The sequence below is a fragment of the Vanessa cardui genome, chromosome 23, assembly GCF_905220365.1.
Source record: "Vanessa cardui chromosome 23, ilVanCard2.1, whole genome shotgun sequence".
Lineage (NCBI taxonomy): Eukaryota > Metazoa > Arthropoda > Insecta > Lepidoptera > Nymphalidae > Vanessa > Vanessa cardui.
This window is the reverse complement of record NC_061145.1, coordinates 837,902-856,193: the sequence shown is the minus strand read 5'-3', so window position 1 is coordinate 856,193 and position 18,292 is coordinate 837,902. Positions and strand designations below refer to the sequence as shown.

At 34.3% G+C, this 18,292-nt stretch overlaps 1 protein-coding gene across 1 annotated transcript in view; it reads right to left on the bottom strand.

Moving 5' to 3' along the window:
- The window catches only part of LOC124539914, a 120,607-nt gene that overhangs the window by 35,622 nt on the left and 66,693 nt on the right, over positions 1 to 18,292 (bottom strand). The gene's annotated exons all lie outside the window — the stretch shown is intronic.

Here is an 18,292-nt window from a genome sequence, read left to right as displayed (position 1 = left end):
GTTAATAATTCATCTCGTGCTCGATGGTGAAGGAAAATATCGCGAGGAACCTGCATGTGTCTAATTTCATCGAAATTCTGCCACTTGAGCATTCCACCAACCCGCATTGGAACATCGTGGTGGAATATGTTCCAAACCCTCTCCTTAATGGGAGAGAAGGCTTTAGCCCAGCAGTGTGAAATTTACACGCTATTACTTTACTTATTTTTACTTTTACAAATTAAAATCATTTGTAGAAAGTATATTTAAAAAATTAGTAGGTACATTTTTAAATACAATTATATATGTATATAATTGTATTTAACTAATTAAACAAATTAAGCACATATATTTAGTGGTGCTTGCCTGGGTGTTCTAACCACGGGGCCATCTCGGTAGTACACGTGGCTGTATAAAATTAAAAAAATAAACAATCCAAAGCCCAGATAACCTACAATTTATAAAATTCTATTAAATAAAAGAAGTTTCGCGTGCGTGCGTGATTATGCCAATGCCACATAATATCTTATTATTTTTAAAGATGGCATTAACTACCTAGACATCGTTTAAATGGAATTTTATAAGCCATGTCTAATCTTAAAAGAGTAACAACTGAAATTCTTAGCTGTTATTATTGGTGTAGAAAATTACGAAAGTTTTACGTTCAATTTCCTTTATGTAAACGACCAAACATCAATTTTTAATATTGTTTTGTTCCGGATAGAAGCGGCATAACAGATCTTAAATATTCCTATTGGCAATGTTAGGAATCTATACATATAATAAAATCAGAGTGTCTGTTTGATATATTAAAATAGCCCCTTTGTACTCAATGCATATATATGTACCATATACCAAAGTAATATTTTTTACAATTTTTGCCTATATGTCTGTTTGTTCGTCCGGCTAATCTCTGGAACGGCTCTACCGATTTTGACGGGACTTTTAGTGGCAGATAACTGATATACTAAGAAGTAACTAAGGCTATTTTTTTTGTTAATTTCAAAGGCATGCAAAGTCGCGGGCTAGTCTTTAATATTTATCACGGGACTGATGACTTACCCTTTTTGCACGAATATAATAATCACCAAACCAAGTTTTAGATGTAATAATAATCAATTGGATCTTAGCTTCTTAACAATTTCTTATTTAACCAAACTTGGGAACTGAGTTTGTTATGTCCTTTGTGCCGGAAACTTACCATTCAAGCCGAAAGACAGCAATACGTAATAAGTATTGCTGTCTTTCTTTGTCAGTGGAATATGATAAATGAGTGGTACATAGACAGGCATAAAAGTATGTGTTATAGATAGATATCCTGGGAATAAAATAAAGAAGGAGGCTAGTCCTCATCGAAAATGCAACGCTATGAACATTGGAAATGTATCTGTGTAAGCTGGTACTATAATGTACTTGTAACTATCGTTACAACGCAAGCATTTAATATGTAGGAGTAGTAAGAGTAGAATAGGGGTGACGTGGAAATATGAGGAATTATCTCCCATAATTTGTAAAAGTGGTAAGAGTATAATCCGAAGAGAGGTAGAACTAAAAGGAATCGCCCTCCATTACAGATGTATTCTCTAATAAAAGTTTCAATAAAAAAAAACATGTTTTGTATTATTTTGCTGTTTCTACTTATAGTCACGCACACCAAGACACATTGTAAGCGAGCGTCACACATGCTAAAACAATTTAATGTAGAGGATACTTCGTAGATAAATAGATCTATACGTCAGGGGACGCCATTAAGATATTACATGGCACTACTCATGTTCATAATGCGTTGAAATTCCTGTTCGAAGTTCGTAAACTATTACCCGATACGACATGCGTTAAAAGGTTCTTCTAGCATAAGTTTATAACGTGTCATGATGATCGGTTGAACGGTAAAGTTAGTGTACAGCGCCATCTAGTGAAAACAAAGTGTATTTAAAAACTCTACGTCAATAACGTTCCAATTCTTATTTCTATATCGGCATGAAAGCAATATTTCTTTGTTTTAAGTATTTAGAGGTACATTGAATTTAAAGTAAAAAGTTAAAACTTAAGATATTTTTTTAACAAAACTGAAACCTCCTTGTGATTGTGTGGGAGGTGAGTCACCTAACGTTGAAACCACGTGTGTAGTCACCAAAGCCTATATATACTCGCGAGATAACCACTACACGTGGGAAATAAGACACAATACCCCGGGCTTACACAAAGACTTGCCACTAAGCAAAAAATTGTTCATGCAAATGATTTGACTGCTTTTGACTACCACATAAATAAAATATAAACTGTCATAGTATAAATTGAAATATTTAAAGCACTCTTAAACTGAAGAAAAACTAAAACCTTTTTAGTCTCCCTTTTTCTTGTTTTTTTATGGTATAGGTTGGCGGACGAGCATATGGGCACCTGATGGTAAGTGGTTACCATCACCCATAGACAATGACTCTGTAAGAAATAATAACTATTCCTTACATCGTCAATGTGCCACCAACCTTGGGAACTAAGATGTTATGTCCCTTGTGCCTGTAGTTACACTGGCTCACTCACCCTTCAAACCGGAACACAACAATACTGAGTACTGTTATTTGGCGGTAGAATAACTGATGAATGGGTGGTACCTACCCAGACGGGCTTGCATAAAGTTCTACCATCAAGTGCACTTATTATAACATATTTTGAACTCTTAATATTAAGATTTATATTGAATGATAGATTGAGACGGCATTATCTTGCGATCCCGCTGAGAATGCAGTGGAAATCAAATATGAACGCTTAAATCACATGGAGAGGTACATTTTCCTGTTTGTCTCTAAATGCGCTGTGCTCTGTCAGCTTTTAGTTAAGTGTTGCTCTTATCGTGATTATAAAAATGAAAGAGTATCAAATCGTTTTAATTCCATTCGTTCAGTTCATAGTGCATCACTATTAATGATCTGTGTTTTAATTATTTAAAAAAAAATCTTTGGTACTTCAAGAAGTATGAAAACATTACTAATTCAATGTGTGTGATCAAATGTGTAATGTCACTTGCACTTGTTCCACTGGCTAACTTAACCTTCTATTAAAAACAAAACAAACGCCATTTATAGTCGGTATAAATTTATGTTTACACATTGTTGCCGTTGCAAAATATTAATTAGGGTTCCGTACGTCTGAATACAAAAATGGAACTCTTATAGGATCACTCGTGTGTCTGTCCGTCCGTCGCTTACAGTCAATTATCTCCGAATCTATTAGACCTAATAAGTTGAAATTTGGTACACATATCAATTCCTGTAACCCAAATACAGAGGTGTGACGTGAGCAGATGAAATCTGTATATGGGGGGTCATTTTTGGGGGGGAAGGGGAAAATTAAAAACAAAAATTCTGAAAACTGCATCGTGTGGTATATCAAATGAAAGGTCTTGTTGAGAAGATCTTAAACGTATTTTTTTGTAATTTTAAAATAAATAGTTTCCAAGTTATTCAAGAAAATAGACGAAAATTGACCATTCCCCCCCTTATCTCCGAAACTACTGAACCTAAAATTTTGAAAAAAATACAGAAATTAGTTTTCTCCTTATAGATTATAGGAAAACCTATAAGAAGTCCATGATATTAAAATAACATGGTAAATCACTCAATATTGTGCGTACCAACTTACATTTGCAGGTGGAATGTGTGGGAGAACATATTTTTTAACTCCAATGTTAAGTTTTGTTGAATCGGTTTGTAGATGAATATTTAATGAAAAAAATAAGCCCACAATGAGCATTCCACGACCAATATTTTAGGAGATATTTACATCGTATGGAACCCTCTTCACGCGAGTTCAACTCGCACTTGTCATTTTTTATTTTTTAAATTTTTCATTTTTTAATCAAATCAATAAATTCCTAACTTTTGTTAAAATAATCTTCAATAGAATTATTTTGTACAAAAAATAACGTAAATACGAATAAAACAGTGATAACATATAACGATAACATAAAATGCAGAGTATACTAATGTGCGTAGTGTAAGTGGGACTTCATTGATCAATGCTGGGTATAATTCTACTAAAATATATCGTTTACGATACGTTCTCGATTCTATTCCAAACCAATTTACGGAACCGCAACTAGAACGCAGCTTTAGTAGTTGGAATACGGCTAAGCGGCAAGCATTACAGTCCGATTCGAATGCAATAAAGTTGCAATTATACTAACGATTTGTTAGTAGAATAACCCTCTGATCTGTGTTAAGTAAATGTACTTGAGGCTGTGTTTCGGTATTGAATTGTGGAGGAGGATATCTATATACTGTTCATGCTGATGATCGGAGGGCGGGTTCGTTCTTAGTTCAGGGGATCGGAATTGCGATTCAACGGGGAAAGCATTCTTGATATTCCACGGGGTCAAGATGTGTGATGCATGTGTCTAATTTTAAAGAAATTCTGCCACATGTTAATCCAACAACCTGTACTGGAGCAGCGTGGGGAATGTGTTTCTAAATTACTCCTCTAAGGGAGAGGAGGTCTTAGCCCAGCAGTAGGGATACTCAGGCTGTTGCTAATTGATGCTGCTGCTGTTATGTAATTACATAAAGCAATAAACCGAAACTATACATTACATAGATATATATTAGTCTGCTAGAGTTAGAGTTCATTTGGTAAAACGACCGTTAAGTCTATTTGAACGTTAGGTCCTCAATAAAAAAGTTTTAACGATCATCTCCATATAATTCTTATAATATAATTATAATAAAACTACGATAAAAATTCTGTAACTTTTTTTATTTATTCGAGCCTGTTGCTTAATACGAAATTTTACACTGGCTATTAATTTTAAATAAGTAATAATACTAAAGATGAGCGGACTGGCAAATGGACCACCTAATGGTCCATAGACGCTGGCACTGTAAGAAACATTCGTTAAAAACTGTGATGGTGTAATATAAAGTCTGATTGTATTCTGTTTGCGTACCAATAAATTAATAAATAAAAAAATAGTCTCATCTCCTCTTAGGGATAAAGTTTCAAGATAATTTAACCTCTCCCTTATTTAATAGAATTCTGGATTCGTCCGTAATTTTTCCTCACATTAACCAACAATAATTGAAGCAGCTTTAAAATCCTACGCCAACAAAAGTACATCCTTAATTTTCACATCCACATAACCGGTGGAACGCAAAATCTAGTTCGACCGGCGACAGTTCAGGCAGAACTCATGTGTGTATATGCTATCTGAGACACGGGATCGAAAGAACTGCCAAACTCTGAGCCACTACCAAACCGAGATATGTTGGAAAGAAATCTCATAAGATCTTAATGGGAATTCAGACTAGTCTTCGCGGTTTCGCTTTTTAGATGTTGGTTATCATATGTTAGGCAAATAGTAGCCTGTATCCTTTCTAGGAGTTCAAGTTTGCATCACACCAAATTTCATCAAATTTAGCTCATTGGTTCGACCGTGAAAGAGCTACAGACAAACAAACGGATAGAGTTACTTTCACATTTATAATATTTAAGTATGGATTAGCTACATGAAATATCGACTAAGGCAACTAGGCAATCGGTGAAAAATAGTATAGGAGTATTAATAAGGTGGTAGTATTTCATTGTTGACGATTCATAAACCCTTAATTGTAAAGTTTACTTGAATAAAATTGATTTGATTTGATTTGGTCTTCATAAATATTAATATTAAAAATGTTCTCGCCATAACACGTCTAATGTGACTGTATCACTTGAAAATAAAATATGTGGGAATAAGGTGTCTGCCATCATTGCACAGATACCGCGAGTTATTGAGCCATTACAGTCAAGTGGATGAAATATAACTATTTTATCTGTGAATGCGGGAAGGTGTTCCAGACATATAAATTGTATTTTACGTTACCAAATGATACAAGTTTTTCTCAGAAATATATGAAACATGGTAAAAAAATAATATACATATTACTCTGTACGATTTTCTTTTAAGGAAATGTTGGGCATTAATGCCATTCTTTTCTCACTTATAATGAATATGACTGACTGAGAAATTTGCCACCTAACACAATCTCTTATAGACATTGGCACTGTGTGAAATATCCAGCATGCCCAATGTTGGATACTTCTCACGGTGTTATGTCCCTTTAGCCTGTAGTTACACTGGCTGACTTCAAACCATAACAAGATACTAAGTAGTACAATTTGGTGGCAGAAATTTTGACGAATGGGTATACGAGTATATGTGGTAGCCTTGGTAAAGCTGTAAAGTGTTATGTGTAGAAGGTGTGGCGTTTATGCTCATAGATTTATGAGACTAGTAGAAAAGAGAGAACAACTGGCACATCCACTTGACTTTTTTTTATGTTATAGGTTGGCGGACGAGCATATGGGCCACCTGATGGTTAGTGGTCACCATCACCCATAGACAATGTAGACGCTGTAAGAAATATTAACTATTCCTTACATCGTCAATGTGCCACCAACCTTGGGAACTAAGATGGTATGTCCCTTGTGCCTGTAGTTACACTGGCTCACTCACCCTTCAAACCGAAACACAACAATACTGAGTACTGTTAATTGGCGAAAGAATAACTGATGCGTGGGTGGTACCAGCCCAGACGGGCTAGCACAAAGCACTACCACCAAGAACTAACTAAGACTATTAAAATATCTTCTGCGTAGTTTGCTGTTCTCTACTATGATTGTTTTCCATGATCAATCGGTTACAAGAATCAGAATACGTTACCAAAAATATTAACTACAATAACGGAGATCGAATATTTTGATTGAGTTAAAAATGCATAAGAACTTATTCGAAACAATCTGTGCCAGTGACTTCGTGTGCATTTGAATTTAACTAAAAATGTTACTATCACTTCTTCTATCGCTTCTTAATTGTCTATTAGGTAGCTCTTGGGATATTAAGTCGTCGCTGGGTGGCATCTGACGTGATGTCGGAGTGGTGGCATGCCAGAGGGATGCGCTTCACTTGATAGTATTTGGACATTGCAGCGTGACTTTATTATTATTTTATACATCATTCCAAAACAGAAATAACCTAAGTTACCCCTTATCACATCAGCTAGTTGTCAGTATAAAAGTCGTCAAAATCGATCCAGCTGTATTGTCGAAACAGACAGACAAAATTGTAAAAATGTTATTTTTCGTAAATGGTGAATATTTCAGTATTAAATTTGATTGAACATTAGTAAATAATTGTTAGTCATTTTACCATTCGTATAAAATAAACACCTTAGTGTACAATGTAATATCTGATTTAATGCAAGTTTTTTATCTTTCCCAGTTCATTCTTTCACGCGTCACTATAACAATTACGAATACATCATCCAACTTACTGTGAAAGTTTTATTTTATTGGTACTAAACTAAGAGCAATATTATTCCAGCAATTAATGTCAATTGCTAATTTATGTACTCCCATAAAATAGTATTTATTTGTCTAATCATCAAAACAGTTGGATCGTAAAAAATAGGGTACTGTACTCAGAATTCGACGACCTCCGTGATCGAATAGTGTGTACACGGTTTCATGATTACACTAATCCGAGGTCCCGGGTTTGATTCTCTAGGGCCGAGTCGATGACGAAAACTTTCATTAGTTTTCTATGCTGTCGTGGGTCTAGACGTTTGTGCACAAGTGCTTTAGCTACTTACATTGTAATCAGAGTAATGTATGTGATGTTGTTCAATGTGATGATTTTTTACAAACCAAATAAATAGCTGAGTAGCTAGAATTTGGTTGAACCAATAAATAGTTAAAGGTCTTTATTTAAGTTCTCAGTTTTGGCCGGATTTCTTTATCTGCAGTCCTTATATTCCCATGATTCCTATACTGGAGAACACGTGGAGTGATTTAATTGATCTTACGACTAAACATTCCCTATACGTACCAGATTACGAGAAAATAAGAAAGTTAATAGCATTTCATATATCGAATACGACTCTACAGTTATTATGTAACGAAGTTTGTACACGTACGCTGTACGAATGCACTTTGATTTATAGCTGTTGTCTAAACAAAAAGCCAGTGCAAGTCTGTAGATGGAAGAGCTCTTTATAAAATGATAGAATTAATCCATGCATACAGGGTTCCCATTTCAAACGGTTGAAATCAAAATTTTCAACGATACATGGTGGCAGCGGCCTCCCTCTAAATTGGTAGCTTTCCGCAAACGAAGGTCATTTGAAAAGTGCTACTGATATTAAATTACCTATTCATGGATATGTTACTAAAAGTATTGCTAGCGTTTGTAATAGTTGAAAATTTTGTTATGTATAGTTTAGGCTCGTTGGTGTAGTATCTTAACATAAGGTCATAGAAACCAGGTCTTTAAAGCTCAAGTCGGGCTGATAAAAAAATTAGAGATTTTCTGTCTAAATTTCTCAGTAAAATCCCTTAAGGTTGGGAAGCATATAAACTGTAGTATCTTTGGCTCTGAACGCTTTCCGTAATTGAATCGTGTGGAATTTGCCATATATGCCATGAATATGAGAATCAGAGAATAAAGGTGTGCTATAATGTGTGCTGCATTAACTGGTCTCTCTGGAGATTTGTCACCGTGTTCAATATCTGTCAGTATGACGTCATCATTAATTGTCTTGAATTTAAATTAATAGCGAACTTTAAATACAATACACTACATTTTTTCAAGTCTCTATATCACCAGCAATGATTTCATATTCACAGACATTGTGTGTTAATAAAAAAATGAATCCAAAGTGAGTTAATAAAAAAATGATACAACAAATAGTTCCCATTATTTCGTTTACGCGTTCATATATCGTAGCTGATTGATTTTAATTTAGTTTAGTTGCTATAAATAGAATTAGAAACTTACAACAAGACAGGATGAAAGGTATCACGTTACTTGAATTTCGACTAATAAAGTTAATACAAACAATATATTAAATTAAATAAGGGAGTAAATCAACCAATTATTTTTGAACATTTCAATTATCTCTTGTCTCTATATAATCCAGTTTAAGCCTTATATCCAAGAGTAACAATGTTCAAATCTGATCACAAATATTCAGACAGCGAAGTTATAATTGAAAAAGTTGAAATCTTGACGCAAATTCATCTCATTGCCGTCAGTACTGTAGCGTTTCTTGCTTTATGTATTGTGATATATTGATATTATAAAATGGACTAGCAACATTTGTCACAGATTATTTTCTTGATAATAATTCATTTGAACAAAGTGATGAAAAATATAGTAGAGTAACAAATGTCCATCCACTGAGCCATATTATACCTGCGTTATAATATAGGCTTCTAATCTTGTCCTCAAAAAGAGGCAACCATAGCCTAGCTATTACACATTTATAGCTGTCTAGACTTATATATATATATATATATAAGCATTTAAAATTATCAGTGTTTCTTTCATATATTGCACATGCATATGCAGAAACCTTCCTCTTGAATCACTCTCAATATAAAAAAACCGCATCCAAATCCGTTATGTAATTTCAAAAGAATTAAGTATATACAGACAGCAGTGAGCGCCTTTGTTTTATACTATGTAATAATGATATAAAGCAATCACAGTGACCTTCAAAACTTATAAATATTACGTTTGAATTCTTCGCTTCGCGTGTTACTGAAACTATAATTTATTTAATGAGCTTATGTTCAATCCGTGATACATTTATCGAAATCATGAGTTTTGCTATAAAATCCGAGCATATATCTGAATAATCCCATCATATAAGTTCCACCTCTGCATTTTGCTTGTTAATGCGATTAGACAAGGAAGGGTTAACTCCGCTTAAGGGGTTTGACACTAATCCGTCTTTTGTCCCTTTCTCACTTAATCAGTTACATTGTATTATGAGACAAAGACCGCAGTTCCGTTTGCATTAAGTTACCAGAATAGTGATATTTTTCTTTACGAATTTTCTACACGAATGGTTTGAAATGAAATGCTCGTAGCGTTATCTCTATGAATGCAAAGTACTTTGTTTATATTATTTGTATATATTTTAGATCCGAGAAAGCCCTGTGGCTGTGGAGCTTAACTGGAGATTGCGGGTTCAAATCTTGGTAACATTGGTTGTATTTATAACATATGTATATTATTCTCATGCTTGTCTGTAATGGAAAATATCACGAAGAATTCTGCCGCAGGTGAAATTCTGACATACTGGTTTGGAAAAGCGTAAAGCTTTAAATTTTAAGTCCAAAGGTGGGATAGACTGGTCGCTTCATATTTCACACCATAGATAAAATAAACACAGTAAGGACAATGAATAATATTGTGTTTACGTTGAAATTTTTATAAATTATTCATAGGCCTTATAACTGTAATCATATTTTAAATTTAACAAACAAGCCCCAGGGTTTTATAGCGAATATTTCATATCAACGTTTAAAATCTTAGTCCAGACACGTCCTGAAACTAGGAACATACATTTTAGGAGCCATTTAACAAATTACGGGAGACGTCAGCTTGAAAGAGAATTTAGGTTATTTGATAATAACTTGCAAACCAACCTATCACATTTTGGTGTCATTTGCAAGTAGGGACAGAACATCTGAAATATTGAAGAAACTAAGGAGGATGGATAGGTAGCCTGGTTATTTATCGTCTTGCCAATTTCGCGTAAAAGCGACACCTGCCTAACGCTAATGGGCATATCATATTCCCATTCGAGTACGTTATTATATAGTTCTTTATGTGTATTGGCGATATCTTCAGTCTGTTGAGAATAGCCTTTGAGTTGGAGGACATAACCAGATGATAATTGTGAGTCGAGATGGCCCAGTGGTTAGAACGCGTGCATCTTAACCGATGATTGCGGGTTCAAACCCAGGCAATCACTGCTGATTCATGTGCTTAATTTGCCTTTATAATTCATCTCGTGCTCAGCGGTGAAGGAAAACGTCGTGAGGAAACCTGCATGTGACAAATTTCATAGAAATTCTGCCACATGTGTATTCCACCAACCCGCATTGGAACAGCGTGGTGGAATGTGTTCCAAACCTTCTCCTCAAAGGAGAGGAGGCCTTTAGCTCAGCAGTGGGAATTTACAGGCTGTTGTTGTTGTTGTTGTTGTTGTAACCAGATGTTTATTTTGATTTGGAATAATAGTCTTTAAGTTTTGAAGAGTACGTTTCAAATCTTATCAGATGATGCTACAAGAATACGTTTTTAAGCTTGTCATATCATTATCGATAGTCTATATTTAAGGCGTCTAAAGATTCAAAGCGCAGCAACGAATATAATAATGGTATATGTTAAAATGTTCTACGGAACTCAATTTTATGGTATGAGTGTAATGTATATTTTTTTTGTTCAATAATTCTTTGTAGATGGGTATTACAAAAATTATTTCTCATATATCTGTATAGAAGATTTATATTTCACCACTGTTATCAGATTTACATCAGGTTAGCTAACGTGGTTTTCCTAAATCCTAACTTTAGAAATTTTATTTTCTTGGTCGTAGGGATTATGTATCTCTCAAGGTATTTGCAACTCATCACAAAATCTATCTTCAAACACCGATACTGAGTGACTGTTTGTAACCGACTTGAAGGGTGAGGGAGCCAATGGGATTATAGGTACAAGAATCATAACATATTAGTTCCCAAGGTTGATGACGTGGGAAATGATTTACTACTAACAACAACAGTAACAGTGTTCAAAGGCCCTTCGTAGCGATTCATCATCAGATGCTCATTGCTAGAATGAAATTATGTGGTAATTTTTAAGCATCGACGATTCAAAAAGGCTTCACTGTGAATTAAATTAATTTAGTTTGATTAAAAAAAACGTCCTAACCTAACCTAACATAATCAAACCTGAAATATCAGTTTCTGTATTAATCATTTCACGAATCTTTAAAACCAAGAAAAAATTGATCTATAAATTCAAAATTAATAAATATTTATAAATTAAAATACAACAATGGACTAAAAGCTTTTGTACCAAGTACTATAATCATTTTAAAAAAAGAATGTTCCATTACAGATATGTAAATGAATGAAAGACTGAATGATATTGCAGTCTATTCATCCGCTGCACAATATGTAATGCACTTTGCAATCATTAATGTTTAACACAAATGAATGTCAATCACAGTTACCAGTAATTGGCTGTGACGTTTGGGACACACAGCGAAGAGAATTAATGAGTGAACTACGCTGAATGATAAGAAATAAATTACGCAATTATTTTGTTCGGTGTAGGGCTTTGTGCCAAGCAGGGGTACCACATATTTAACAGATGTCCTAATGATAACAGCAGTAATTAGTATTGTTGTTTCAATTTAATCAGCTAGTTAGTCACTGTAACCGCATATACGAGGTATTCAATTCTAAAGTTGGTAGTTTCTAACAGCACCAGTGTCTATGGGAGTTCACCCTTATCATTAGGTATGTGATGTCATGATGTATTAGGCCTCCTCTTCTTTTGAGGAGAAGGATTGAAACCTATTCCACCACGCTGTTCCAATGCCGGTTGGTGGAATACACATGTGCCAGAATTTCTATGAAATTTGTCACATGCAGGTTTCTTCATGATGTTTTCCTTCAATGCTGAGCACAAGATGAATTATACAGACATATTAAGCACATGACGCAGCGGTGCTTACATGGGTTTGAACCCGCAATCATCGGTTAAGATGCACGCGTTCTAACCACTGGGCCACCTCGACTCTTCGCGACAAATAGGTTGCCGGATTTAAAATGGCCATTCTTTTTGGTCATCTGCATGTTTTGTATAAAAAAGATCAATTATTTCTATCTGGTAGGTTTTGTACCGTCCAAATCTTTTTCAGTTACCAATTGTTCTACCGTTACCATCGGTACAGTATAAGCTATCATCTGATTTTTTTGTCAAACTATAATCGATTCATTCAATATAAGAATCCATATAACAACTACAACCAGTTCAGAAAACAACTGAACTAGACTTAAATTTCTTATTAACGAAATATCAGTTCAAATTTTGCATAAGTTAGTTAGCTGATGTCAAACCCTCACCAATTAAAATTGGTTCTCCCTATAAAGTGTAATATTATAATGTCATATGAAAATGATGTTTGATCTTTGATCTCCGATTGGCTCGCCACGATTACGCCAATTTTCGATATTCAATAAAAAATCTCGAAATATGATAAACGAATAAAGTCAGAATAAAAACGATCGGAATTCGGTTGCGGTATTTTATTGACTTTAAGTTGATTGTTATTTGTGAAGCCTTTTAATGTAATTTGATATTTCATCTTCATTTAAAAAATATTTTCAAAAGTTTGAATAAGTTTTACAGTTTTTTCTATTTATAGCTGAAAAGTTAAGTTGATTTTTTTTGTTTGTATCTTGAAAGCATTTGTTTGTTACTTATACATCTGATCAAAAACCTATGTAAACTTTGACGTCATAGATATATGACGTCATCAACACGTTCTCAAAAATAGTGACATCCTAAGAAATCCAGAAGTAATTATTAATAGTTAGCTAAGATGTTTTAATCTGTAGTGAAACTTGCAGATTCGAACTCAGACAAGATTTACTGAGATTTCATAAGTTTAATTAGTGTTTACGTTTACAATACGTCTCGAAAGGGGTAAAAAAAACATCGTAAAAACCTGCGTGTATCACAGAAATATTCACCATTGTTTCCATACAGTAACAATCTTGAGAACTAAGATGTTCGTCTAACTTCTCTTTATCGACAATTCAATTTCAAATGTTGATGCTACCAAAATGCAAATACATTAAATTGTTTGAAATCGATATGCATTTGATATCTATTTACGCTGTACCTACGTATTTTTCGACGCAGACTAAAAATCAGACAATAAAATCGGAAACAAATCCTGAAATCGTTTACGGAACGAAAAGCTTTAAAGATAAATACGAGCGCTTGTTTATTTTACACTGAGGGACGAACCACACGAATTCGGTTCTTGTCGACAGCCTTCGTTTACATTACAACAACAACAACAACAACAACAGCCTGTAAATTCCCACTGCTGGGCTAAAGGCTTCCTCTCCCTTTGAGGAGAAGGTTTGGAACATATTCCACCACGCTGTTCCAATGCGGGTTGGTGGAATACACATGTGGCAGAATTTCTATGAAATTTGTCACATGCAGGTTTCCTCACGATGTTTTCCTTCACCGCTGAGCACGAGATGAATTATAAAGACAAATTAAACACATGAATCAGCGGTGCTTGCTTGGGTTTGAACCCGCAATCATCGGTTAAGATGCACGCGTTCTAACCACTGGGTCATCTCGACTCCGTTTACATTAACTTGCGTCAAATTAAAGTTCGTTCTTTCAATTATTGTCTACTACTAGCAACCCGCCCCGACTTCCTGCGTTTGCAATGCAGCTACTAAATGGAGACTGTTTTACGATATATTTGTCATTAGATAATACAAACATTACATGCATCCAAAGGCTATATTGATCTATTTTAAATGATAAGGATGAATCCCATATTACTTAAAATCCATTGAAAAGAATGTCAATATTGATCTTAAAAAGTAAATGACCAAAATAACTTGGTGGTATTTTCCTGGCTATTTCATCTCATATTAAATTGTTTATTTATATAATACATAAGAAACAAAAAAAAAACCCGCTGAGTTTCTTTCGCCGGTTCTTCTCAGGTCAGGGTATTTTCTTTCCGAACCGGTGGTAGTGTTTCAATTGACCATCAATAAGAAAGTGTAATGCTTCTATATTGAATAAAGTTATTTGAGTTTGAGTTTGAATTTGGTAGGGTTTTGTGCAAGCCCGTCTGTGCAGGTACCACCCACCCACTCATCAGTTATTCTACCGCCAAATAACAGCACTCACTATTGTTGTGTTCCGATTTGAAGGGTGAGTGAGACAGTGTAACTACAGGCACAAGGGACCTAACATCTTAGTTTCCAAGGTTGGTGGCATATTGACGATGTAAGGAATAGGTAATATTTCTTACAGCGTCATTGCCTATGGGTGATGGTGATCACTTACCATCAGGTGGCCCATATTCTCGTCCGCCATCCTATACTATAAAAATGGTTATCATGGCTTATCTTTAAGAGATAGATACATAATATTGTGAACTTTTAGGAAGACTTTTTTAAGGTAAGGTATTATTTTAAAACCTCTTAAATTATCAGTATTTCCTTACTATATTGTACATACTACTATAAACCTTTCTCTAGAATTACTCTATCTATTAAAAGAACCACATCAAAATCTGTTGTTTAATTTTAATGATCTAAGCGTACAAGTAGCGGTAGCGACTTTGTTTATACTATGTAATGATAAAGAAAAGACTTACTTTAAGTTTTCATAGTTTGACGACACGTTAGAGATATCAAGATAAAATTATTCGTGCTGACAAAATTCCTTCCTTATTCTCAAGATCGTTCAAATATTATGCAAATTGGTGTCGATTACGATACGAATATTTTTTCGAAAGTCGTTCGTGCAAGAACGTGCCAATTTGTCAAGTAACTTTACACTTTTTATGTAACCATCGTGTTATAGAATCAACTTCGGGAAGGTTCCGTAGCTAATAGAAAAAACAGAATATAGATTCGTTATGTCTGTCTGTCTGTATGTCATAGCCATTTTTGTCCGAAACTATAAAAACGATACTGTTGAAACTGGTGAGTATGTGTATTCTGTGAACTGCTTTAAGGTTTTCACCCAAAAAAAAACAATAATCTTTGGGGGTTTTGGTTTTTGTAATTAAAATGGTGGCAAAAAGTAACAGCTGAGTAAAACCAGTCTCACGCCTTGATGACAAGTAACGAATGAAAATAATAATAAAACAAATAAAATTTATTTTAAGTTTCAGTGCGACGACTTCCGAATGAGTGTGTCTCTTACCTAAGCATGACAAACATGGTCCAATAAAAAACGTTACTACAGTTATTGGAGCTGTGAAATTATATTCGTAAGTGATATCGTGAATAACGAGTGTTGTCAACATAATATCTTACTTTGTTTTTAAGGGTTTTGACTAAATGTCAACATTCACCTATTTTATTTAAAGTAAAGTAAGTAACAGCCTGTAAATTTCCCACTGCTGGAAGAAGGCCTCCTCTTCCATTAAGTAGAGGGTTTGGAACATATTCCACCAAACTGTTCCAATACAGGTTGGTGGAATGCACATGTGTCAGAATTTCGAAGAAATTAGACACATGCAGATTTCCTCACGATGTTTGCAATCATCGGTTAAGCACGCGTTCTAACCACTGGGCCATCTCATCTCGCTATATCTAATATCTAAATGGGTATATTCACCTATTTTATTTAAAAAAAATATATACATAAAAAACATGATTTCGATGAAAATGTATTATATGTTAATTGAGTGAGGTCAGCTATATATGATGATCCGTGTATATGTATCCTGAGCTGGTGGTAGCTTTTCCTTCATGACGAAAATATGGATTACTATTTCCATTGCTTACGTCATAATACCTACCTACCTTCACGGATTTCATTCATCATTTATTTTTTAAAGTGTTCTTACTACTAATACTATGTAGACATTTGTTATGGAAAGAAAAAATATGTAATGCGCAGAAAATTGATGGAAAGTTTTTAGAATACTTACGAGCGTTTGTAAAATGTTAGCAGTTAAAACGGATTTTGTAATTTGGTCTTTGAGGCAAATATGAAGTATCAGTATGTTCTTATATCACATCAGCATATACTTTTTATTTTATTGAATAATAATCCATATTTATTAACACGCTTAAGGTTAAAAATTTTATAAACAAGATTAAAATGTTTGTTTTGTGTATAAACGCTTCGAATTAGAATTTAATTTGTTTAAACGAATCTTTTTCGAAACTAAAGCGCATGTTCCTGTAACACGAGGTGATATGAAGATTCATTACTCGGAGCGACGCCATCAATTATTCATTCCGACTTTAGTCGCAAGTAATGTTCACAGTAATATTATTAACGTACACAAAATAAGCAAGGGTAGTGTTTATAATATCACCGTATTCTTCATAAAACTATGTGATTAGAACGCGTGCATTTTAACTGATAATTGCGGGTTCAAACCCAGGCAAGCACCACTGTATATATGTATATGTGGTTAATTTGTGTTTATAATTCATCTCGTGCTCGGCGGTGAAGGAAAACATCGTAAAGAAACCTGCATGTGTCTAATTTCATCGAATTTCTGCCACATGTGCATTCCACCAACCCGCATTGGAACAACGTGGTGGAATATGTTCCAAACCCTCTCCTTAAGGGAAGAGGAGGCCTTTTCTCAGGAGTGGGAAATGTACAGGTTGTAATTGGTTAGGTATAATTTCATTGAAATTAAACTCATATAGGTTCCCTCACGATGTCGTCCTTCACCTACAAACCCGTGATGAATTATAAATAGAAATTAACCACATGAAAATTCAGTGGTGCCTGGGTTTTCAAATCAATTTTATTCAAGTAAACTTCACAATGAAGCGTTTTTGAATCGTCAATAATCAAATACTACCACCGTTTCGGAAAGCAGCTTCTAGCGAGAAGAAACGGCAAGAAACTCGCATAGTTGATCTTTTCAAATAAACACATTTACAATGCTGTTATTGACAGTAATTAGCGTCCTATGATGGAACCCGAGCCTAACTCCAGGCGTTTCTCTCTAAAAAGTACTATTTTAATGAATAGTATGATTTATTTATTAATTTAGTCTTAATAATATTTTTAAATTTTGAAAATGGTAAATTGATTATATTTTACGGTATCTTATTATATATGCGTATACCATTGCCCAAAAACGTTCTATTTACCGTATGCAAACGGAAACTGGGGATTACAAGTTTATTCTTATTTCTTTTATTAATAGTATGTACATCAGCATTGATAGAATCATTTTTAGTATTCTTTTGTATAAAGATTATATTATCATAAATATATTGTGAAACAGCCGTTAATACACCTATTTCTTTAAATTTCTCGCGTAATGATGTCCTGGAGCTAATATTGTAAATAGATCGGATAGCTCTTTTCTGTAGAATAAAAACAACTTCAATCTCTGCTGCATTACCCCATAACAACATTCCATATGACATAATACTGTAAAAATTACTAAAATAAACTAGTCTAGCAGTACTTATGTCTGTGAGTTTTCTAATTATTTTGATTGCATAAATGGCACTACTTAGTTTTCTTGCCAGGGCATACAAATGGGTGCCCCACTGCAGTTTGGAGTCAAGGAGAGTTATCCCTTAAAAGACCGTCGACTCAACAAACTCAAGCCTTTCATTTTTCAAAGTTATTGCAGAAGGATTTGATTTGACGTTGAAGTTTAAAAATGAGGGATGTATCATCTGCAAATACTACAATATCGCAAGTATTTTTTACGAAATA